The sequence below is a fragment of the Lepidothrix coronata genome, unplaced genomic scaffold, assembly GCF_001604755.1.
Source record: "Lepidothrix coronata isolate B3197 unplaced genomic scaffold, Lepidothrix_coronata-1.0 Scaffold5, whole genome shotgun sequence".
Taxonomy (NCBI): domain Eukaryota; kingdom Metazoa; phylum Chordata; class Aves; order Passeriformes; family Pipridae; genus Lepidothrix; species Lepidothrix coronata.
This window is the reverse complement of record NW_016690185.1, coordinates 4019580-4045218: the sequence shown is the minus strand read 5'-3', so window position 1 is coordinate 4045218 and position 25639 is coordinate 4019580. Positions and strand designations below refer to the sequence as shown.

The following is a 25639-nucleotide window of genomic DNA, read 5'->3' as shown; positions in this document are numbered from 1 at the left end:
AGAAAACATTTAATTTGAAGAATGTGATCTTGTGGGTACAAAGCATAGGTCTGAGTGGGATGAAGTAAGTTTTGGGTCTTGGAATAGCTTCTTTCATCACATTGATGGAAACCTCTAGTGCGGTATAGTGTTAGCAATCAGCCCTTAAGGAAGAAAGGAAAAATCACTAATGCTGACAGCAGGAGCAGTTGTTCTGTAAGGCCTTACAGAATTCAATTTCTTTTTCTTGCTCAAGTGTGTATTTATAATGTATATTCTTGAGAATTTGTGTTTTGGAGTTCATATACAGTTTCAGACAATAAAGCAACATTTTCTAATCATCTCTGTCTTGCTAAAAGCTTCTGTGGTTAATGTCATATTTTATTTTTTTGTAGTCTTCCAAACCTTCTGTATTCTATGAGGGAGGGGAAAGTGTGGGATTTTTAGACTTTTTGGTTCTAATCCTCTCTATGTAGGTCACATGTTCTTTTTTCAAATAAATATATCATCTTCCATAAATACTAGGGCAATATTGGTCCTAATAGTCAAATAAAAATTGTATCAACTAATTTAAGACCCAGCATTAGAGTTTTGCTGATACTGTTTCCCTGTTGAGTGTACTTGTCCTTTAGAGCAGAAATTAGCAACTGAGGGGAAGACAGGGGATGGTGGAACAAAGAAGCAGGAGTGGTTTTGGAAAAAAACCTGTATGTCACTTGGCTAAAACAGGAACTGGCAATCAACTATATTTTATTAAATGTACATGGAAGAGAATTAACTTGTAAATGCTGTGTTCACATAATCACAAGTGAATTAATGGCTCAGTGTCAAAGACTTGGTTTTTCGTTTCAGAAACTGGTATTTCAGATGTAGACTAATTCCTGAAGGCACCCATTCATCCAAAGGAAACTTGTTGATCAAAATGAATGGGTTTTAGTCCTTAGCAGGAGAGAAAGACAAAAAGTCTGGAAATAGGAGGTTCCTTCTCTTTCCCTCCCCCCTTAAGGAAAAGCTTTTGCTTTCAGTTGCCTTTATTAATTTTGTACTGAACTAAGTATACTGTCAAATTTCTTGTCCGGATTGCTCAAAACTGTATTTGGCCAAGTTGACAGCGATTACAAAAGCCTTTACTTGAGCCCAAATCATCTTTTCATAGCTGCTCAAGTGTCTCAGAGAATATGAAACAAAACTGAAGAGGTTGCATTTTATAACTATTAATAAGCCTTCTTTCTAGGTATATAAACTGTCAAAATGGTAAAACATTATAAAAAATCTCTTGCCTATTTAATATTTCTTAACCTTGCCAGATCTCATCAGTTTTTGACAATCGTTTATGTTATGTCAGTTTTAATACTGTTGAACACGGCACAGATTTCCCTTGGCTTTAACCGACATTTACTATTTATGTGAAGTGGGTTTTCTTTAATATAAATGAAAACTACATTTTCCTTATGTACTTTGTAGCTTGGTTTTTATTTTTTCAGACACATGCTATATTGTAATATTGATTCATTTTATTTCTTGACTTATTCATTAATTACTTTTGAACAATTTGAACAAATTAATGTGTTGTTGAGTTGCATTTTAGATAAATAGAATCTAAATTAGCTTGTATAAAAGACAGACCAAGTCCTAACTCCTGAAAATCCTTTGTTTTCAATTCTGAAGTCCTATTGCATCCTATTCACTCCAGTTCTCTTCCCTGCTTTACACCTGATTTCAGCTCAAGTTAACAAAACACATAAGCATGTTCTTAAGCTTTGCTGTTCAAAAATCACAATATAAAAATAAGTCAAAACAAAGCAGCAACATTTGCATGTGTTTTTATTTGCCTTCTGGTTTTATATGTTCTGATCATATTTTCAAAATCTAGCACAACTGTTGAGGCCAACAATACGCCTAACAATTATAACTTAACAATTAAGTAAAAATAACTCCTAGAAGCTAGTTCTTTAATAAAAGCACATCAAGAGACTCACAAAAAGTTATGAGTGCTCTAAGCATTGAGTTGTCTCGAACAAACTACTTAATGCTGAATTATGGATTACATCTAATAGCAAAATGAGTAAGCAAATGTTTTAACAGACTACTTCTGCCAGGCTAGCTTTTTTCCTAGGCTTCTCTTAGGCTGAATGTGAATCAGCTCTGCTCCAGAAACTACATAACTATGTCTGCGGGTTGCTAATTTGCTCTGCTATGTCTCACTTACTGTCTTCCTGGTTTGGGAGGCTGGTGGGTTAGGCCTCTCAAAAATGCTATAACTGCAGGCTTTTGTGTTTTGCATACTTAATCTGAAACTATTTGTATTTTACATTTCTTTCTTATTCTTTTGAAGATGTTATGTTTTCCATTAAAATCTGCGCTCCATGCTGAGGTTGGTATTTTTGTAGCAGTGACTGCTTTGAATTTGCTTCATTTTCTTTAGACAATGGGTAGCAAATCACTATTCTGAGGAGTCTCACTAACAGTTAATATTTTATAAATACATGGCCATTATGTATCACAGTATGCTACTTTAAAAACAGCTCTTTTCTTATCATTCTTATTGTACAAAATGGAGAATAAAAGGTAATTATGTGATGCTTCACAAATCTGTATTTAAAGGGATTAAAAATTGGGATGATGTTTTCCATTGTCAGTCTTCTTAGTGACGACAATCAATAATAAAAGTACACAAAGAAATTAAATTAAGTGTTCCACATTCTTTTGCATATCCTGTTTTTTTCAATTGTCTAAGTAATAGCTTAGTTTTTCATTAATTTTTTTGCATTTATTTCTCTTTCGTGTTCCTGTTAATTACTTTTATAGTGATCAAAGCATCCTGTTAATCTTGATTTATAAATGCTAAACTAGAGAGTTTACTTCTCACAGTTCCAATTTTTCTGTCATTATAGTCTATTATTGTTACCAAATACTTAAAAGTGCTTGTGAGGCTGAGGCTTACTTTCAAACAGAATGGAAGCTGTGGGAAATATTGGAAAGGCTCAGCATAAACAATCAGGTTATTCTACCAGCATAAGCTGTAATCCTATTGTTAGTGTGTATTACTTCCAGTCTTCAGGACTCTGTACATAAGCTAAGTATTTAAAAGCCAGATGTTAGGAAAGGGCTTCTGCCAACTCCCTCCTTCTCAGCGCTGCCTGAGGATGGGATTTGTTTGACCTAACTCTAGCTGTCAGAAAATTAGGTGTTTGAAAGATATCAGTCACCTGTTGTGGCACAAAGGAGACAGGTTCACATGCACAGAGATTTATCAGTGGACTCCATAGCTGGTGGCATACACTGACAGTCAAGTAGCTTTTGGGGAAAGATGAAAACAGAAGAAAAGAGAGAGAAAAGGGAAAATGAAAAATCATCCCTGGTGGCCATCAGGGGAGAGAATTGACAAGGTCCACAGCTGAGCACCCTCAGGTCCTGCTCCCGTCAGCAGCAGGTGGTTTACCAACACATGTGCACGCAAACTTCAGTGTCTTTAAGACCTGCTCAAACTGTCAGTTGTTTTTGGGCATGATGCTGTTGGTGCTGGTGGAAGCACACTTTGGGAGCAGGTGCTGCAGCCAGTAAAGCTGTCTGCATGCATGCTATTTGGTCTGCTGGGTAACCAAAGTGTAGGGAAAGGATGGAAGAAGGGTGACTCATGCTGGCGGTGGTAATTTCCCACAAGAACAAGCCATAACAACAACTTTCAGATGCAAGAATGTGAGAATAAAAATGGGAAAATACTTCATAAGGCTTTGAGAGAACATTTCTGTTGTGACTTCAGGGTGAGACTTGAGCTGTAAGTGAAAGACAGGCTGTAGAGCTAGAAGTAGAAAGCCTTTCGTGATAGAAAACACAAAGACACTGTGCACCACTACCTTGGCAACGGATGGACCACCCCAGGGAGATACCTGTCTCCACTGGCTGCAGAGGGATTCCCATTGAAGTTTGTTGCTTAACTTTTTGTTAATACAAATTGAATCCTACTTCATATACACACATCTGACAGCATGATACTTTTAATGTGAAGTTATTTATCTGCCTTCAGGAATCCTCATAGACCGTGTTCTTGGTAATACTATATTTTCTTGGTTATACTTATATCTATCTTTAGCTTAGCAGCTTTTAGTAGAATACTTTTATTTATGTCAAAATGACATATTCTGTAAGGAACTGACACTCTTCTAAAATGATCTGAGAAAATGGTCTTGTTCACACTCAGCAGTTGCTGCAGTTCAATTGTGCTAGGAAACCAAAAAAGGCCAGTATGCAATAACTGAAAATTATGCCTAAATATTTCAGTAGCTCATGTTGTTATGTCATCAGTTATATCTTGCTTGTCCAGTCTTGTTCCCATAGGGTTTAATGAACTGCTTGGAGTGGTAGTACTTCAGACCCATTAGCAGCTGGAGATGTAAAAAAATTTCAGTAGAAGGAATCCCTTCCATCACAGAAATGGTTGCACAGGCCCAATATGTCATGTAGAGCAGGGCTAAGAAACCATTCTAGGATGATTTACTGACTACAGCACTGGTTTTTTATTCTCTTTTCTGCCTTCTACCACCTGCTGTATCCAGTTTTTAAGTTGGATTCTTCCTTTGACAGAGCATCATTCATGCATATCACTGTCCTGTTAAGGTTATTCTATTTCTTTTGTGTGACTCCCTCTCTGAAGATCAGGCCCTTCAGCCAAGTCTACAATGCTGAAGAACTGCCTGATGTTCTAGCTGTGATCTCTAGTTCAGGAGTGAAAGGACTAGCAGGAATAAAACTAGTCCCCAGACTCTTTAACATATAGTACCTCAAGTACAGTGAACTGACTTACCTGATCCCAGCTCTTGTACTGCTCATCTCTGCTTCAGTCGAAGTGACTACCTCATCTTTTGATGGGTGCGTTAATCTGTAGTTTGTACCACCCATCACAAACCTAGAAACACACAAATGTCACCACACAGTTGCACCCAGGAATTAAGCTCTGACAGTCAGATTGACATAATCAGTAATCCAAATATCAGTCATGGAATTCAGTGGCAGCTTCTCTTCCCAAGGAGCGTAGATGCTATTTCCATCAACAGTGAGATGTGTTTGATGATCAGCAGTGAGCTTGGCTGGTTTGCCTGGAATGTGTAAAGAGTACCTTCATTGGTCATGTAGTAGCGGTTTTTAAAACTTTTTTGTTAAATAGTTATCAGTTTTGCAGGTATAAGCATTTAACAGAATAATATTTTTTGACAGCTTAACTAAGTTTGAAAGCATCAAGCACTGGCACTTAGATAATGACACTGGCAGGAATGCTTTTACTGCATTAGATGCCAATTAAATTACTGATTTCATAATTATAAATCAGCATGTTACAGTGGATAATTACTGTTGTCACACTCAAGCTGAAATACTGTATATAAGCATAAGCCTTTCCTCTGTTGATTTGCTTATTTGGGAACCAGAAAATATTGCATGTAATTTTTTTAATATTTGAACACATATCTTTTAGGGTTCCTGCTCCTGCCTGCAGCCATAGCAGCATGCTGTGCTATCTAATGGCTCTATTTAATGAATGTGCCCAGTGTTCAGAAGGGACATTATGATCTCCAGGAAGAGAATTGTTCACATAAAATTAAGATTAGTTTGGGGGGCAAAAGAAGAAAAAAAAAGCACTTAAAAATAATTGCCATATATAGCATTTTACTAATAAAAAAACCTGTTAGAAGAAAAATTGTTTAGAAACTCACAATAGCAAGGACTGATGCAGAAGGTTCGTTTGCTAGTGTGGAGTTTCTCTAAATTATAGAGATGGAGAGGTAGTCCTAGAATAAGGTCTTCAGTTCTATAAAAACAAAACGTAATATTCCCTATCTTCTAGACTATTTGAACTTAGTTGTGGTCGAGCTGATTGATTTTTCATTGATAAGTCACATTAATAAATGTAGATAACCTGACTGTAAAACACAGGACTAATTATAGGTTAAACTCTATTTTGCATCTTTGAGCAGAAAGTAGGGTCTGATAATTTTTTTCTCAAAAATAAAGAACCTAATGATAGTTGACCATGTATCAGCACAATAATTCTACTTGTAACCATAGATCTGTTCTATTGATTTGGGCTGGGAGGTGGGAGGCCAAATCTCCAGGCCATTCCCATCTTCAGGAGTAAAAAAATCACAGCCCCCTAGACCAGGAGAGCAGGTCAGACTCCTGGAGCATCTTCCAGCTCTCTCTTGTAATTGGTCCACACTGAAACCAGGAATACAGAAGTGATGGGGCTAGATGAAGTATAAATACAAAAGAACCATTTCTGGCTTAAAATTGAAAACACTTTCTGTTAAACAGATATGGGATTTCAGCCTCTGCTTCTGGTGTATTGAAAATAGACCACAGTTGCTTTCAGCATGATAATAAAAAAGGATGACCTTTACATAGACCAACCCAAAGCTGCACATTCCAGTTTGTAAGGGGATCGTCCATGGGAGACAAATATAATCAAAAGTTGCTTTATGGTTGTTTTCACCATTCAGCTTCTAATGCTATCACGCTGCAGCACACCTATCAATGTTGCTTTACTTTCCAAGATCTTTGATTTCTTTAGTTTTCTTTCTTTACCAAATCACAAAATTCTGGCCGTAAAGCAGAACTGCTTTCCTGGCTGCTCTATAGGATCTCGTATTCTCCAAACATTAGTTTTGACTATGGAACCAAGAGATTTCCCAGTGTACATGGCAGTGGAGAGTGTCACCTGCTGGCCCAGTCATTCATATTTACACTAAAGAAAATTGAAGAAAATACTTTATGATGTTATAGATCTAAAAAGATATTATTCTTTTTCATCTTATGACTTTCTGACAGAAGTGTATGAATTTAAAGAAACAAAAATTGAAAAGGAATCTATTTTAATCTAATTTTTCAGGATTAGAGAAAATGTTATATTGTTACAAAATCTCTGGGTTTTTTTAATCACATAGTAGAAAGATAATTGTGACTCTTATGAAAGTCATTATGCCATTAATTCTTTTGTAGTCTGCAACTTCTAAAATTGAAAACTAAAACTATTTCTGATTTTTGAGGCAAAAACAACGCTCTCTTTATAAATATGTATATACACCCGAAGTTAATCAGTTCACTGTTCTGGAATTAGCTGACTTGTTTGCCTTGGTGTGTCTTCAATTAGCAGGAACCCAGGGATAGTGTCAGTTGACAGCTGGAAAGAGATCCCAAGCTCTGCAGCATACGGTTTGCTGTGTTGTACAAAACCCTGAGCTCGTGGTATTAATGCTTTAATATTACTTATTAGAATTTTCATCAGCAATCTGTCTGCTGCTTTCTAATGAGCAAAATATACTGCCTAGAACCCTGCAAAGAGCTGCTTTCCTCAACATCATATTTATTTTGGTGTTTGAAAAAACAGCTTTTTGGTTGGTATTCCTAAAAGGAGCTGGTGAAGAGAAAAACAAAACAAGAAAAATCACAACAAATAAACAAAATGGGGGAAGAAGACAGGAGAGTGAAGCCATTTTACTGTTCAGGGAGCTGCATAATTCAGAATGATTTTTTAAATAGAACATCTTTAGAAGATAATTAAAGAAGTTTATTCATGGGATTGTAGCTTTAAAAGGAAAATACATAATCTAAGAACTAAATGTTTATTATTACTTAATGGGGTCCAACAGTTGATTCAAATATTTCTTTCAATAAATGATTGTGAATGGTTGACTTTTCTTCTAGCATAGAATATACATGTGCAGATACAGTCTACTGTGTATTTCTTTTAAAATTCAGAATAAATTATCATTGTTTTCTGAGTCTGTTTATTCATGAAAGGCTAGATAAATAAAAAAAAATCAACCGGTAGGATCAGAAAGTTAAGCCCCACAATAGTGAGCAACAGTGTAGTTTTTTATTATACATCTTTAATTTTTTCATCTATAGAAAAGAATATATTCTTGAGAATATATGGTATATATCCCTATATATATTTACAGAGAAAGAATTCAATTCACATTATATTTTGCATATGATATCTAAGAGCAATGCTGACGTTGCATATTCCTGATGTCCCTGCCACAACTGGGAAGAAGCAGCCAGTCAGAACCTATGGCACAGGATGTGGCTGGAGTCATAAGAGCTCTATGGGAATTACACATAAACAATTCAAGATTAGTATTGATCTATTTTTGCATTATTTACAGTTACCCTTGAGTCCATGTGCATGGTTTTGATGGAGCTTAGCTGCTTCATGATTCCAGCTAAATATCACATTAGAAGCCCCCCCCCAGGGAGAAAAGCTCTCTGAGTATAATATAATGGAAAACACGTATCTGTGGAGTTCTAAAGATGACTATATAACCTCCTGTGTTGACTGCTATAGAAATTAGCGCATGATTTTGCAAAGTAATAGATATTTGTTAGTAAGGTAGCAGTAATATATGTAGTAAAGGGACCTAAATGAAAATTACCCCATTTTCTCCTTTGTCTGGAGAAGTTTCATCACTGAATGAAAACATTAGGAGAATGATAATAGAAATGAAGAAAACTCTTTTTCCCAAAGAAATTTGAAAACAAAAGTTTAATGGGAGTGAATGACCTTACGTGTTTCACAGGCTTAAATAGGCTCTTGCTGGCAGCGTGCTGTTAAAGGACAGATAAAAATCCTGCTACTTATGTTAGGGATTACAATCAGTCTCAGAGCTTGTCCTATACTGTCTATGGGAGCAGCAGCAGAGAAAAGTGCAGACTAGAAATCAGTGTTGTTTATCATGAAAGAGATTCCATGGTATGTTAGAGAATTTTGAAGTGTATGTATCCTTCATTTGAGTTTTGGTAATTTGAGCAGATCCACAAGTAGAACTGCTAAGTCTACACTATTCCTGATAAAACTACACAAAGAGAGCTACTTAGTGTGAGGAAAAATGTATCTGTCCTGTGTCAGGGGGAAATGACACTCTTCATGGGAACCAGCCAGTGCTCCACAGAGAAAGTGGAGTTGTGTATGTAGCAGCACTTTAAGGTGTTAACATTGGTGTCAGCCAGTCTTGGTGGGGCAGCTGGAGATGTGGCACGCTGACACTGCACTGTATCACTTTTCTCCAGGAATGGTCTGCTTTTCTGTACGTGAGCTGAAAGGATAGCCACCAGCAGAACAGCCTGACTCTCTGCTATAGGATGTTCTCCCTTACCTGGGATAATTTTCTTTCTCAAGTCGTGTTGGCTTTAGAGGGGAATGTGTGTTGCAGTGTAATCAAAAGCAGCTCCAGTTTCCTGGAGCTTCTAATACCATAAGTTATAGATATAGGAAAATGACAAGTTCCTTACTGCATAAGAGCACAGGACTTGCTAGCATGGGATTCATTAATATTTTTTAACGCTTCAGCAGGAATTGTAGTGATAAGACAAGGAGTAATGGATTCAAACTGAAAGAGGGAAAATTTAAGTTAGGTATATGGAAGAAATTCTTTACTGTGAGGGTGGTGAGGCACTGGAACAGGTTGCTCAGAGAAGTTGTGGATGCTCCATTCCTGGTGGTGTTCAATACCAGGTTGGATGGGGCATTAAGCAACCTGGTCAAGTAGGATTTTTCCCTGCCCACGGCAGGGGGCTTGGAACAACATAATTTTAAAGGTCCTTTCCAACCCAAACCATTCTATGAGTCGATGACTTTAATAACAGATTGTTACTGAACAAATATTCGTAGTATAAAAGAGTAAAATTGCTAGCTGTTGTGGTTTAGAAATGGTATTCTCCAATTTACTGCTCCCACTAAAACCACACTGCTGCTTGTTCCCCCCCCTCCCCCTCCAGCTGGAGGCACAAAAGGCACAGATTACAGGTTTAGATAAAAACAATTTTCTGGAAACAGTAATGAGAAAAAGAACAGCAACAATATTAATAACAAAAAGTGTAAGACAAAAGAATTATTTACATGGAAAAGCCCGTGACAATAAACAAATACCAGATGGCTTCCCCCAACCCCATTTTCTCCACCAGAAGGAACCCCTTTTCCTGGGAAGAGAAAGTGAGTCCCTTTTCCCCCACCCCAGGCAATTACCTGAGGTTGTATAGAATAACATCTGGGCCTTAACCATGCCCCTCCTGGGTACTGCAAAAAATTAACCCTGTCCTGGCCTAAACCAGGACACCCAGAAAGTGTACTTCTAGCCCTTCAGAGCTACCTTCTATACTGTATTTATTGTTTTCTAAATATGCAATAACACTTGCCAAGTATTGCATAACAAGGCATGAAGGATCTTAAAGATGTGTCAAAATCATCTTTCACTGAGATTTTTTTTTAATTAGTCTTTAGTACTCTAAGCTTAAAGCTTGATAAGGCAGTTCAGTTCAGGGAGGTGCCTTGTTTAGGAAATGGGCTCCCTTGTTTTAGACGATTAACTCTCATTATAGATTTTGACTTTATTACACTTATCCTATTCCAAGATCCACGGAAATTCTTTGAAGAATTTATCTTAATAAGTTTTCAGATTACATTGGAAACCTATAATGTTACCTTCTGTCTTTACAAGACATCACATTATGGATCCCTTTATATGATTTTTTGATAAAGTGGTCCAGAGCAGGGGAAAGAACTAACTGCCAACTAATCTTGTTAAGTTTGTATTTGCTGTTTAAATGCTTGCTTTGCAGAGCTAATTGAGATCATGCAAAAACTCCCAGCAGATCCATGAATAAGAAATACATTTTGTTTTATATAGCATTTACTTCTGCAAAACTTCTACACTTTTCATGAGAAAATAGATCCCAGTTTATTAGAAGAAGAAAAATTAATAATGGAAAAAATTTCATTGCTTAGTTCCATCATTCAGTTNCTTATGCAAGTGTCATATTAGACAAACCAAACTTGCAAAGCTGAGTGTTTCTAGCATCTGGTCTTGGAACTGAAGTTTCCCTTGGGACAATGAGGAAGAAATCCTTTGGGTCCTGCGTGCAATTACAGATGCACCTGCTGAATCAGTCGTGCTCCCCTGGTCCAACGACTGTATGTCTGTGCCACCATGCAGTTCTGTTTCATGCCACCCAGCCTCTTTGGAGCATCATCTCCTTTTTAAAATATGCATAAATCAGTTTTGTGTTTGGTGCAGCTTGAGTGGTGGAAAAGCAGAAGACTGCACACACAGCATACAATTTGTCTGATTTATCTATACAAGTTTCATTTCATGTCACCGTGGTAAGGTTGATTTGCATTATTTCTGGAGCCTACCTATTCCACACAAAAGTGTCCATTTTCATCCTGATGAGAAAAGTTGAAATAGCTAGAACATTGTTTCCCTAGTATTTATCTGCCTTCTTCAGATATGAAAGGTAGATAAAACACAAGTGATACTATGAAACTATCACAAAAAAAAAAAAAGGAACAATTCAGTGGATGTTAATATTTCAATCAAATCAGTCCAGCAAGAGTATTGAAAGAAATGATGGGGTGGTTTTAGTCTTAGTATTTTCTGAAATATTCACTGGTGCCCTAAAGGAAAAGAGAACAATTATTGTTCCTTTGAAGACTTGTACAATAGGGCACAAAAATATAAAAATTAGTTTTCTGTGTTGTGTAAAATTATTCTGATAGGGGAAAAAAGCAGTTAAGAAATTGAAATTATTTGGGGTTTAGTTGCTGGGGTTTTAAAATCTATGATTCACTAAAGAATGTCTTATAAAGTCTTGTATTACTTGTTACAGCAGATTTTTATGATGATTCATAGCTGTGACAATTCAGCCTATTGATATCAAAATCGCTTTGTGCAAATGCTCTGTGCTCCTTTGTTCCACTGACAATATGCAAAACCCTTCTTATATCACTTGAGGTGTTCCACTATTTGAAATTTCTAACTTCAGTGAACTGTTTAATCAATACATTTTTTAAAACAACAGTGCTTTAGGATTATTTTCTACTGTTCCACGCACCACTAGCCTAAGGAATGACAGTGGTTTTGTGGGTTTAAAGTTTTTAACTTTATAACGGTGGTTTTACTAGCTGTTGCAAAAAAACTGCTATTACATTTCTTTTGTGTTTACATTCTGGATATGTTAAAAAATTACTATAATTATGTAGAATAGAAAGTGATGATTATATGGTTGGTTTTTTACATTTCAAAACTATAAAGATATTATAATAACATTACATGTTAGAGTTACTCTCATATAAAAGTGAAGGGCACAAGTTTCTTTCTGACCTTAAATCGGGCTGCTTGTGGTATATTTCTGGTCAACCTCTATAGGTTGTAACCACTGCAGTAAGCTCTCCAGAATCTACATGATGAGCACAGTTAATGATTTAGGCATCTAAGAGAAATAAAAGAAAAATAGATTTGTAATATGTCATCATATTACAGTAAAAGGTATTCAATTTTAAAACAATTAGGATGTTTGAAACACTGATACGAAGCTGAATTTGTTTGTCTGGCCGGCAACCAACATCTCATTCAAATCTCATGTCCAGATAAATTCAAACAAGAATCTTTGTATTATTGATCAAGAAAGAAAAGCATGTGAGCAAAATGGGTATATGTTTTTAACTGTCACCTGAACAGGCAAATTATTTTTCTTGCATAAATTACACTTATAGGTTACTTTCTTGGATAATAAGAGTTTTGTACCTGTGACACTGGTTAAGGAATTTTTTTAATGAAAGAAACAGAGATCTGACTGTGGTGTGAATTCCAGTTCTTTCAAGGTGTAAGAATAAAATAGTTTCTTTAAGTAGTCATGGCTGTGACTCTCAGCTATGGTAGATTCCCAGCTTCTAAACCAAACAAAGTGAATACTTCTGACAAGTGGCAGGAAAGTACACCAGGTGCCTGGGGCTTTACTCTCTTCAGTGGGGAGAATAAGTGTCCTACTTAAAATTGCTGCAACCTAAGGAGCCTCACTGTGCATAACTTTTGAGTTCTAGATGGGGACCAGTATCAAATAAGTCACTCAGAGTGCTTTTTTTCTTTGGAAGTTGAACCCAAAAGAAAATTTCAGAAATTTGTATCTTTATAAGGGCTTGGTGGTTCTTTTTTAAATGTCAGTCTTGTTTGAAACCTTTTTTCTTCTCTCTTATCAGCTTAATGTTCCCTGTAAGCATAGAGTCCAAAATTTAACTGGGAAAATACAGAAAATCTTCTTTCCTAATGTCAAGATAATCTTTTAAACATAAACCCCAGAGGATAACAGTATGAATGCTAACTCTAAAACTGGGTCACTCGTCATTCTTCTTAAGAAAAGTTATACTTCCGTTCTTACAGTATATCAGGGGAAAAAAAGTACTTTGATAGGACTAAAAAAGTACTGCTAAAACAGCAGGATGTGTTTTAAATTATTTTTATTATTCCAATCTGTCTTGTTTCTCTGAAATTTTCTTCTGAAAAATTTTTTGTGGAATAAGCCAAGTAAACTCTTTTCTAATATTCTTTCTTCCTAAATGCTAATAAGTTTATTTCTATTTAGAGTTTCCCAATTACCACCATGGGTTTTCTAAGCAACAGAAAACTTTTCCAGAACACTTTCTTTGTTGCCCTTTCTTCATCTCTATGACAGTGATTATCTCAATCTATACTAAATTGAGACAAAATGGGAAATTTCTTATGCCCTCCTTGCACTTATAGCCTGCTTGGCTCAGGGAGTAGATGCTGAATGTACTTACATGCTAATTCAGCACTTCTGCTCCCCTAGAGAAAAGCTAAATAAAGTTTGAAAGTGGGGGGAATAAAGCATTTCTTTGGTAAATGAATGCGGTATTTTTTTAGGTCAGACCCTCATTAGTGGAAATCAATATATCATCAGCGAACTCCATGGCAAATTATACCAGCTCAAAGTCTATATGCAGTGATGATATTTGCATTTGTTGACTCTTTGAACAAGAGCTGTAAAGCTTTCATATAGAAAGACTTGTTGCACTGGGAGTTCTTAAGACTTTACTTTTGGAGTGTTTGGAATTTGCTAGTTTTCATATTTTTCTTAGTGTTATAAGGTATCATATTTCTTGTTCTTCTGGGATTTCCTAATTACCAATGCTGAGCAGGAATTATTTTGAATGTAGTGTAAACTGCTGCATCTCAGTCCCTATTGCACATTTTAAAATCAATCTATTTCATCAGAAATATGTCTGTAGAAATTAAATGACCTCACCTGCTACACCTGGGTTCTTGAACCTGAAAGTTTGTCCATGCAAGTTTTCACTTGAGACGTATAATTCATTTGCATAAACATATTTGCAAATAAGATTACTCTTCTACCTTTTAGCAAAGCTAGTTTGAAAAGTTTAAAAATTTGTTCTCCAAAAATACAGAATAAATTTCTCTTTTTTTTTTTTTTTTTTTTTTTTTTACTATGTCTAATTTTAAGCTTATCTGATGTCAAATCATTTTTGTCCATATGAGTCACCACAGGTGGGCAAACTGAGATTCAGAAAAATGGGAGTGGAGGTTATATGCATGCTGTGATAGCAGTAAGCTCGAGGGCACAGCCTTCTATTCTGGAGAAATGAAGCTTAGGTCCTTTGAACCATCTGTCCTACAGGTCTTTAGAGAAGAGTATGAAAAAAAGGAGTAAGCATTTACTGAGCACAGATCTTCTTCAATATATTGATTTAAGAATGATTCTTTCTATATACTCTTGAAAGTAGTCTTTCTAAATGGAATAAACTTGGTAGATTAAACCTCTTTCTCAGACATGCCTCAGTCCTTCCCTGTACTGAAACCGTATCTGTTTAGGGCAGGGTATAGAGGCTATAGCTGAAAATATGTCGATGTGTTTAATTCACCTCTGCCTGGTGCCTTTTTAATTGCCTTGGTCTTGATGCTTTAAGAAAACCAGAGGTAGAAGTGGAAGATTTATGAACATCAGTAGTGTTGCTTTAGCCTGAGTGTAAGGAAGCGTAAGAACCAGAGCTGATGTTAGCATTTTGGTAGACCCACACAACTATTTCCATTTTCTGGCATCCAACTGCCTCTGACATCCATTTCAATCTCTGCTGCTGCATGCAGAGAGGGCCTCAGGATCTGGAGAATGGTGACTTGGGTCACACACTGTGCCAGATCAACCCAATCTACCAGTAAACCATAACTGTAATGCAAAATTAATTTAAGGGGGAATTGTAAGACAAGAAGAGAACTCCCTCTCCATAAGCACCTGCTTTGAAAAGATGGTATTTTTCTGATTAGTATTTTGTTTGTGTTTTTTCAGCATTGCCAGTGCTCTTGATTTTCTTGTAAACACAATGATATTTTGTGGGGGTTTTGTAAAGTCCAGAGACAAATGAGCATATAAGAGCCTCAGTTTTAACTGAAGTTGTAATTAAAATAGACCTCAAGCTACAGGAAGAGTAAAACCTAAAAAGCACGCTCTGATTGCATGGGAAATGCTTGGTCACCATAAAAGAAGAGAAAATAATGCCTCTTTATCAGAGGAGGGGGGAAATCCTCTTATTGTATTTTAATTCAAAAGAGGTTTTTCAGCTTCAGATGTTTTTTGTACTACAGCACTGTGAGAACTCCTAAGAAAATTTATATTCTGCATGTCTTTAAAGCTCATGGATTGAGTAATACACATCCGTAGATAAATAAATGTTCTTCAGGTTGAGATTGTTATATCAGGATGAGGGGCTAGCAAAGCCTCTGCTTAACTTTTTGTACCCCATTTGCAAGCTCTCTATGCATAGTACTCATATTAATATCAGTGGAAGTCTTTGATGAGAAAGACCTGGGAGGATTGCCTTTAAGGCTTCTTGGCTGCATCACGTAACTTGCAGTTTCATGGATTAATTAGGAGATATTATGGCTGCAAACTAGTGCTGAAAGAGCAGATTTATTGGCCAAGTTATGTTGCTAAACAAACTTTCTATGCATCCATAGAAACTGCCACTCTTCCACACAGCCTGCTGAAACATTATCACAAATGGCATTATTTCGATATGTTTAGAGTTTCTACTCATTTCAAGGTCTTGTGTTGTTCTTACCACTCATGCCTGAGCACCCTAAGAATGTACACTTGATTTCCAAACTAACATGCACGAAAAGTAATGTAGTTATTCACTAATGTTAATTGGCTTCTAAAAGCCAATTAATTTTTCAGATAGTACAGATCTTGAAATGTTAAACAGAAATAGAGAAGAAGATATTCAATAAAGTGAAAAGAAAGTCTTTTAAAGCATTCATCTTCCTTTCTCAGTGAATCAGTTTCTGTCACTCGGTTGCCTATCCCTGACAATCTTCATCTATCACATGCTTCTTTTTCAGTTGTTTTCCCCAGTCTTCTTATCAGTTTCAGCTGATGAAACACCACACACCAAAGACAGCAATCCTTGGTGGTGTTTCTAGAGGATTTGCTGTTTTTTACCAAAGCTAGTGAACACATGTGGATGTTTACAACATGAAATAACATGAGAAATGGGAACAGCTTAAACTGTTTTCATTTTAGTTGCCTTCTCAATTTTTAATGAAAGCTGCCTCCCTATTTTTGAGGAAAGATTTGGTTTTTTTCAGAACTGTCTATGTCTGAAGCACTATTGAATAAGGAACATTGTGTATACATCAGAGATATTTAGCTGGATTGATACTGCTCTCATTCTTCCTGGTAACCACAAAAAGCAGCAGTTCACCTTAGAGCAGACTGCAATTATTTTTTCTTTTTTTCTTTTTCTTTTTTCATGAGAAAGGATGGTATATTGAGCAATACTTTTTTTTTTGTAGTCCTAAGTAAAGTAAATATGACCATGGGGAGGAACTATCTTATCCCAATAGACATGATGCTGACCTCTTTTGTGCCAAAGTAAATCAAGAATAATTTTACCAATGTCAGTATAGCCACATCAGTAAAATTCTAGTGGGAATATGAAATATGGCATGGTATCTCTGTAAAGAATAATGAATGATTGCAGTGGGAGCTGTTCTGCCTGTGTATCTCTGCAGGAAATCACTGGAACTTGGTATTTTAGATGGTTGAATAAAAGAAAGTTCTAGTTTTAATTAATCGGGGCTGAGTTAATTAATCTGACATGTGACAGGAGAACACTGTGAAACTTCAACCATGTCATCTGAGACTGGACTGAATATCTCTGCTTTGCAAAGGAAAAAGGTTTTTTCAAATCTGCAGTTAATACATGGTATTTGTTCTTAGACAACTGCAAAAGTGTAGGGAACAGAACAAAGGTCTCAATGTAACCTTTGTTGACCACACCAAAGCTTTCGATACTGTGAGCAGAAAAGGTCTATGGCAGATTTTGGAACGTTTAGGATGTCCCCCCAAGCTCCTCAAAATGATCATCTCACTCCATGAGGATCAGCACGGCCAAGTCAGATATGGCAATGCACTTTCTGAGCCCTTTCTAATGACCAATGATGTGTAACAAGGCTGCGTTCTCGCTCCAACCCTATTCACAGTCTTTTTCAGCATGATGCTCCAAAGGGCCTCGGCAGACCTCGATGATCAGGACGGTATCTACGTCCGACACCGTACTGATGGAAGCCTATTCAACCTAAGGCGACTGAAGGCCCACACCAAGACCTTAAACCATCTTGTCCGGGAGCTGCTTTATGCTGACGATGACGCCCTTGGTGCCCACACAGAAGCAGCTCTGCAGTGTTTAACATCCTGCTTTGCAGACACTGCTGAGCTCTTTGGGCTGGAAGTCAGCTTAAAGAAAACAGAAGTTCTCTATCAACTGGCACCTCAGGAAGTCTTCCATCATCCCCATATCACTATTGGCCAATCAGAGCTCAAATCACTCCAGCAGTTTAATTACCTAGGCAGCCTCATCTCCTCGGATGGTAAGATTGACGGAGAGAAAGACAATAGGTTAGCAAAGGCATACAGTGCCTTCGGAAAACTCCACAGGAGAGTGTGGCGAAATAAACACTTGAAGAAAAGTACCAAGATCAGTGTTTACAGAGCCATTGTGCTGTCTACTCTTTTATATGGATCTGAATCATGGGTCATCTACTGCCACCACCTGTGACTCCTAGAACGCTTCCATCAACGCTGTCTCCAAACAATCCTAAACATTCACTGGTCAGATTATGTGACTAATACGTCTGTTCTAGAACAAACAGCAGTCACAAGTATTGAGGCCATGTTGCTGAGAACGCAGCTGCGTTGGGCAGGACACGTCTCAAGGATGAAGGACCACCGCCTCCCTAAGATCTTGCTCTATGGTGAACTTGCCACTGGCTGCTGCATGAGAGGAGCCCCAAAGAGGAGATACAAGGACTCCCTGAAACAACATCTCAGCCTTGGCCATATTGATCACCATAACTGGTCTACTCAGGCCTCCAAGCGGGAGGCCTGGAGACACACCATCTATAACGCTGCTGATGCTTTTGAGAAAGCACGCAGGATCACTCTTGAGGAGAAAAGGCAACGCAGAAAGAATCGTATCTTGCAGAATTTACCACCTAAGGAGTCTTTCTGCTGTGCCTTTTGCAACTGGTCACGTCTGTTGCATATTGACCTTTTTAGCCATCAGCGTGCTTGTAACAAATGTGGGTAGAGCCCTTCCCAAAACTTCGTTTGCGAAGCCCAGCCATGATGATGATTTAATATGGTAATTATTGGCAGCATTTGGACAGGGTGGGGACTGATATGAAAGCAAATTGGAAACAAAGATTGCTGCTCTGCCTCAAATGTGGCTGCAGAACAATTCTTTCTGTGTGGCTTTATGAAGGAAACCAAGAAACAGCAAGATAATTTTTTTAGCACAGGCAATTTTTTGTATTCTTCTTGGCTGACAGTGTCTTTGCTCAAAGTGCAGAACCAATTTCTGGAAAAGTGGCCATTTAGACGGTTTAAACAACTGGCTCGATAGCAATAGGCTGTTTTTATAGCCTTTGCAGATAGATACACAATGCATTCATACCCACAGTGCTGCCTCATGCACCTGGCTGATGTCCCTCTCCATGCCCGTGGAAAACTGTTTTCCCACCAGCTGCAGGAGTTGTATGCAGCTGCTGCTGCAGCCAGGAGACAGAAGGGGTCTGAAGGCAAGGTACTGAGATCGAAGGATGCTGCCTTTGAGAGAGGGTGGTTGAATCAGATTTGAGGAGGTTCAGTGCAGAATTACATTTTTTTCACTGCCTGCCTGGAAACATCCCAAAACCTTTTACATTGATAAAATGCAAAACTACTGAAAACACAGATGAAATAAATAAGCTGCCTAGGCAGAAAAATTAGAACTGGAAAATAATAATTCACCTAATTTATATGCTCACCAGTTTAGGGAAAGAAGGTGATCAAGGAGACACATAAAACTGATATTGCAATTGGCCTGTACCTTTTTTCCAAATGAGAAAAGAACTTACTTACTGAGCAAAAGTACTGAAAAGATAAGCCATCCTGATGTTTGCATTCAGATTATATTTACTGCTCTCTATAATCTATGCATCTTTGTAAGTCAGCTCAGGTCTGTGAAGTTACATTTGTGTGGGACTGCATCTGGAAAGCTGACGGGGCTGAGACTCTTTAGGTCTTGTGCATACAATCTGGTTTTGGGATTCAGAGAACTGCTGTGTAGATTTCACTCAGAGAGATAAGAAACTCTTTCCTCCAAGCAATACCTAGCATTTTGTGGGAACTAGGTCTACAAGCAGTGCTTATGTATCAGAGAAGCCATGACTTTTTCTCAGCAGAGTCGCCTGAGGGTAAGGGATCTCAGAGTGCCTCACATCCAAGCTCTTACTGGAAACAGGCCAGTCACACTGCAGGTAGCTCAACCTTGTCCTGTTGAGTTTTGATTACGTCCAAGGATGGATACTCCACAACCTCTCCAGGAAATCTGCTCCAGCTGACCACCTTCACAGCAAATTCTTTTTATTTTTATTCTGCCTTAATTTTCTGTGTTGTGTATTGTGACCAATGCTTCTCACCGTCCCACTGTGCACCTCTAAGGAGAGTCTGGTTTTATCTTCTCCACATCCTCCTCTTAGGTGACTGTAGACCACAGCAAGGTCTCTCATTAGCCTTCCTTTCTCAAGGCTGGCCAAGCCCAGTTCTCTCATCCTCTCCTTGTATCTCATATGCTGCAGTAATGGGTCTTCTGCTAGTTTTTCTTGCCTCTTTTTAAAAATCCAGATAACTGAAATATTTGGAAGCTGCAGTTAAGAGGGCAGGAGACAGGACCAAATATACAGTTACCCCCACACTGCCTAACACCAAAATAAAGAAGAGCTTGCCTGTGAACCGTGGCTCGTGGATTAGGAAAGACAAAATAGCTGTGACATGGAAGTGAAGAATCCCTTATGGTGGTTTTTCAGCTGTTCACTTACAGATTGTATCAGGCACTACATGATTAAATGTAATAAGTAGCCGTGAAGAGATAAAGGAGCTGATATTATTATGTACTGAGATTTTGAAGGGAAAAAATCCATAGCAGTTGTCATAATATACGCTGATTTTTTACTCTTCCTTTCTGTCCAGAAATAGTTAGTGTTGTGAACACATGTATTTAAATATATTTTAACATAAATAAATAAATTATATATATATATATATTTATATATATATATATATATGAAAAATATCTTCTTAATAAATTTTTTCTTTTTAGATATAGGTACCTTAATGGCATTCATGAAATCTTTGGACCAGGTTGTCAGTTTGTAATGTGCTGATGAGCGTATGTGAGTCCCACTGGCCCTTCTCATCTTCTCGCTGTCACACAAAGCTGCCAAGGGTCACTATGCGTTACAGCCTTCCCTTCCCAGTGAACATGGTGTATCCCCACTGCCAGGGCTGTGACATGAATGCTGTCATAGCTCCATCCACTCCTTGTACACTTTTGCACTGTGTCTCGTGTGCTAAAAGGCACCTCTCTGCACCGAGGCAGGGATGCTGGGCCACTGGCTGTTCCTCTCCCTGACTCATAGAAAACACATTTCCTGCTAAGAAAATTCACGTTGGCCTTGTGTCTTCAAAGGGGTCTCCCCCCAAGAGGAAGTTCATTATTTATTTTCTACGAGAACTAGTGATTTCCTCATAAAGCTGACCCATTTCTGTAGATCATGCAACATGAGTTTCAGCTGCTGTACAGTTGTGCTAATGTGCTGAATTTACATCAGTAAAGCAGCTATTATTTTCCCAGGTAGCAATTTGCACTGAATAGTTGTTACACAATTAGTGCACAAGAACAGACATAAAGTGTATATTGTATATACTTATATGGCGTATATAGGAAATATGGTGGATTAAAGGTATATATATACTCTTTTGTGGTACTTTGAACAGTACTCAGATATAAATGTTTTATTTATTGTACATACCCCTGTTGAAGAGTACTTTGAAAATACTTGTTCATGCTTATTTTATTCTTGCTTTTCTTATTAAATATTTATTGCAACAGAACCTTGTTATTTAAGACTACTGCCTCAAGAGATTTAGTGCACATTTCATACCTTTTTTAATGTAATTTTAGTTTGATCATTTTTTTGTTTTGTTATAAATTTCTCAGAGTAGACACACTGCACTGGGTTTACACCACAGTAAAAAATTACTCTGTGGAATGCTGAGCTCACTTTTTACCTGGCAGCTAAAGAGGAAAAAGAGAAGGTTTGTGCTTATTTTGAAATGTGGACACACTAGCACAGTGTGTTTACCAATCTGTATTACACCTCGATGCAAATAGTCTAAGCCATGTTTTATTACACTGAAATAGTTCAAAAGGAAAAATGTATCTTTTTTAAGATGCGGGTTGCTAGTATTCCACTTTTGGTGGCAAATCATTGAACTGTTTGAAATTCATTCTGTCCTGCAGCCAGAGTTTAACTTGGAACTGAAAAGCTGATGATGAACACATGATATGTTCATGTGTCCATTATGACATGTTAAGGTTTCACATATCTCTCAAACATTTTGAATACCAGTTGAGTAGGTAATATGTGACATGTCAAAATTTGCAACAATGGAGGGTTGTTTCCCTGAGGGTAATTGCATTTCATATATATCTGGCAGGTGGAAGAAGCAATCTATAGAAATTCCTCCCAGATTTCATCAACAGTTTCTGGACTACGTGCAGTCAGCTCTGCAGGACTGTGCTGCAGGGCTTCCCAATGCTGCTACCCCAAGGCAATCTGTCGGAAAGACTTACCCCAGAGATATAAATACTAGAAGCTCTGGCTTCTTAGAAGTTGGGGCAGTCTGATTGTCAGGTTTGGAGAGATGCCATAGGCTGAGAAATTTTAGGTTATTCTGAAAATTATTTTTATGGAGCAGAGAATTTGGATCAACCCATGAGCTAAAGATCATGGCATAATTTAGAAAGAGGGTAAACCTAATTCAAATCAAGAAATCTTGGGGCCAGCAGGGAAGCTGGCAGGGAAATGACATACTAGGGTGAGAGGGAGTTCAGAGAAATACCAGAAAGGTGAATGTGTACAGGATGGGCCAGGTATTTGCAGAGAGAAGCCAGGGGAAGCCTGGAAATGAAAATCTGTGTGAGTGAGACTTGTTTTACTTTTTTTTTTTCCTTTGTCGCCAGTCACATAATTGCTTTCTGTATCTCTTTTCCTGGCATTACAACAAATTTATTATTTTTGTAGGGACCAATTCTAACTGTGACTTGAACCTTCCAGAGTAGCCTTGACACTTTGAGAGTTAATGCCTTCTGTCTCATTCTGTAGAAGTGTTAAGTATGATTCAGCTGTCATGGTTTAATTGAACTCATTTTATTTTTCATTGAAAAGGACAAAGTGTGTGCACATGATCAGACTTTGTGTATTATTTGAGGAAGAGTAACTTTCATCTGTGAATAAAGAGAAAATCAATTCTTAAAATGTCCAAGTCTTCAGTTGTTTGCTATTTTCTCAGCTAAAAAAAGATAAATTAAAAATTAAAAAAAAAAAAGAAGAAAATTTCTTTTTAAATTCTGCCTTTACAGGATGAGGGCACTCATGTCTTTTCACCTGTTTTTATAATTATTTTTTTTCTTGAATCACACAAAAAACCCACATTTAACAGATTCAGAGAAGGAAACCAGTAAACCAACTCAGGTTCATCATTTAAAAGAAACAAACATAACCATCAAGACTTACTTTTTGGTGTGCTTTGACTTATGATTTTTAATTGTTCAAGTCCACAATACTGGACACTGGAGCAGCCAGATAGCTATGCAGTATTTAGTTGCCTTGCCCTTGGCAGGAGTGGGAACCAGCTCAAACCTTTATGCAGAGCAGGTGACTCGTCTTGAATATTTTCTAATGAGATACAACATCCTTTGCTTTGGAATTCTGTGAACTTTGAAATTCTTTTAAGTCATCAAGCATCTGAGTAAGGAGTTTGCTCTCTTAATGAAGAGTGACAATACAGCTACATCAATGAGTTATGCTCTTATTGCTTAATCCTCTCCTCCTGTCTCTTTACTAAGTGAATGGAAGAAAGGTAGGAGATCCATCCTCATAAGGGCATGTGGGACTATATAAGGACCACAGCTGTCTGGAGTATGTTCAAACAACTGTATAGAGAAGAAGGTGTCAAGCCTGGCAAAGTTTAGTCTCTACTGCCTATGATGAGTAGGCAGGTCTGTGGGACCTATGGCCGGAGTGATACCTAGGACATGAGAGGAATGAACCAGATCATTTAAAAAGGGAACCTAGGAGCAAAGTGGCCTCAAGTTGCACCGGGAAGGTTTAGATTGAGTATCAGGAAACATTTCTTCACTGAAAAGGTGAAGAAAACATTAGAACCTTAACAATTCTACCATTATGTGATAACATGAGGCAAGTGGGAACACTGAGAAGACCAGGACCCAGGTAATTCATGGACTGAAACAGTAGCTAAGGCTTTACATGCAGGAACTGCTTAGATCCCTAAAAGTTTTGTTTTTTCTCTATTATATCTCTCTAGCTATGTCTGAGCCTATTTAGCTTATTAGAACAAAAGCATCTAGGAGGGGTTTTTTGTGCAAAAAGGGTTACACAACTTACTCCTTAATAGTGTTAATGCTAATACTGGCACTCTTACACAAAAAGCAATCAGTCTGTTGAAAGGATTCCTACTTTAAGAAAGAAAAGTGGTCTTTTTACCCTCTTGTGGGGCATAGAGAACTCTTTGGATCCTGGGCATGAAGTCTGAAAGGATACATTAGACAAAGACTCTAGTCTTAGTTAGAGTGGATAAATGCACATTGAAAATGGACAGTCATTAAACAAAAATCCCTAGTGTTCTCATTACCACAAATAGAAATAGTTAAATTAGAAATCACATAAGAAAAAAAATTATGTTACTCCATTTAATTTGATTTTTCACTTCATATATATTCATTTAAACTGTTTACAATAAATAAATCGATTGCATTTGTGATCATTATTTATAATTATATGTATTGATATTAGCATATATTCCATGTTGAATGGCAGCTTTTATTGGTAGATCTGTCATTCCTGAAACTTATTGTTTATTATCAATATGAGACTTCATCAAATAACAGAAGAGAAATTCTATCTAAGTTTGAAAACAATCTATTCTTGGCAGAATATATGTGTCCATTTAACCTGAACAGAATCTATTTTATAAATAAGTCTACTTATTGTCAACACATTATTGACTAGTCTCCTCAAACCTGATGGTAAACCAGTTCATTCTGCCAGAATGCCTATAAAATTATATGACTTTTAACAACATTATTCTTAGGGAGGTTGAGTACTGCCCTGGAAAATTTTAAGTTATTTAATTCATGTAATCCACCTGTTGGGAAGAGGGGAAATGTATATATGCAGCTTTTCTCCAAAAGTGTTTTCAAATCTCCCTTCTTTTCTCTAAAACCTCAAAGTGGGTGATCATGGCCATAGCAAAGCCCTTAGAATACATTTTATTTTCCTTGTGAACAACTTAGCTGAAAATCCTGTAACTCGGAGCAGAGCTTATTTGTGACACATCGAGAGTCCCTTGAGAGCTCTCTCTTAAGGGATTTATCACATTTGCTTCCCTCATAGTCTGTGTCACACATACAAGTGATAACAAACACTGTTTGGATCTAATGCTACAATCTATATCTCTAAGTATCACTGACATCAAAGGAATCAGACCCTTATGATTTTCAAAGTGCCATTCACATCTGATAGATGAGTTCATTGTCTTCTTCATGTGACTATTAATCTTCCTCCAGGGAGAGTTTGTAGGCTTACAGAGATGTTTTGTAGGGTTGGTTTATTTGTTTACTTTCTATAGCCAACCTATTAGTTCTCAAAGATACTGTTCATGATACTGGCATGATTTCTCAGAGCAGTAATTCCCATGTTTTATTAGTTATTTCAGCTGAACATTTACTCTGTGAAACTGAGCTATCAAAAGAGGGCTTTTGGGACACTATCAATTCGGTCTAATGTATGAGCTCGAATTATTGTATCATAATATGCTGCTCGGTGTCTTTTGCCATTGATTTGCCTATATTTTTTAAATTGCTCAATCAGAAACCATTTATCTGATAAATTATTAATGAATAAGTGTTTGTGATAGCAAAACACAATACACAGCATTTTAAATCACGTATCATACAGGCAACAGCAGACAGAAGTAAACTGCTGTTGAGCCAAGTAAGTGGTTTATGTAATGTAGAGGGAAATTATGTGGTGAAATAAACACTTCATTGCAAAGAAAGGACGACTTCTGTTTTCCTAGACTTTTACAAGATTCTTGTACATTTCTATGTTCCTTTATTGGTGCAAAATTTAATTTCATATGTGCAAAGGCAACTGCACTTTTTAGACTCCAGCCATAA

General features: G+C 37.3%; 1 protein-coding gene across 3 annotated transcripts in view; it reads left to right on the top strand.

The window, feature by feature from the left end:
* HS3ST5 (heparan sulfate-glucosamine 3-sulfotransferase 5) overlaps positions 1-25639 on the top strand; it is a 192909-nt gene that overhangs the window by 72682 nt on the left and 94588 nt on the right. The window lies entirely within an intron of this gene.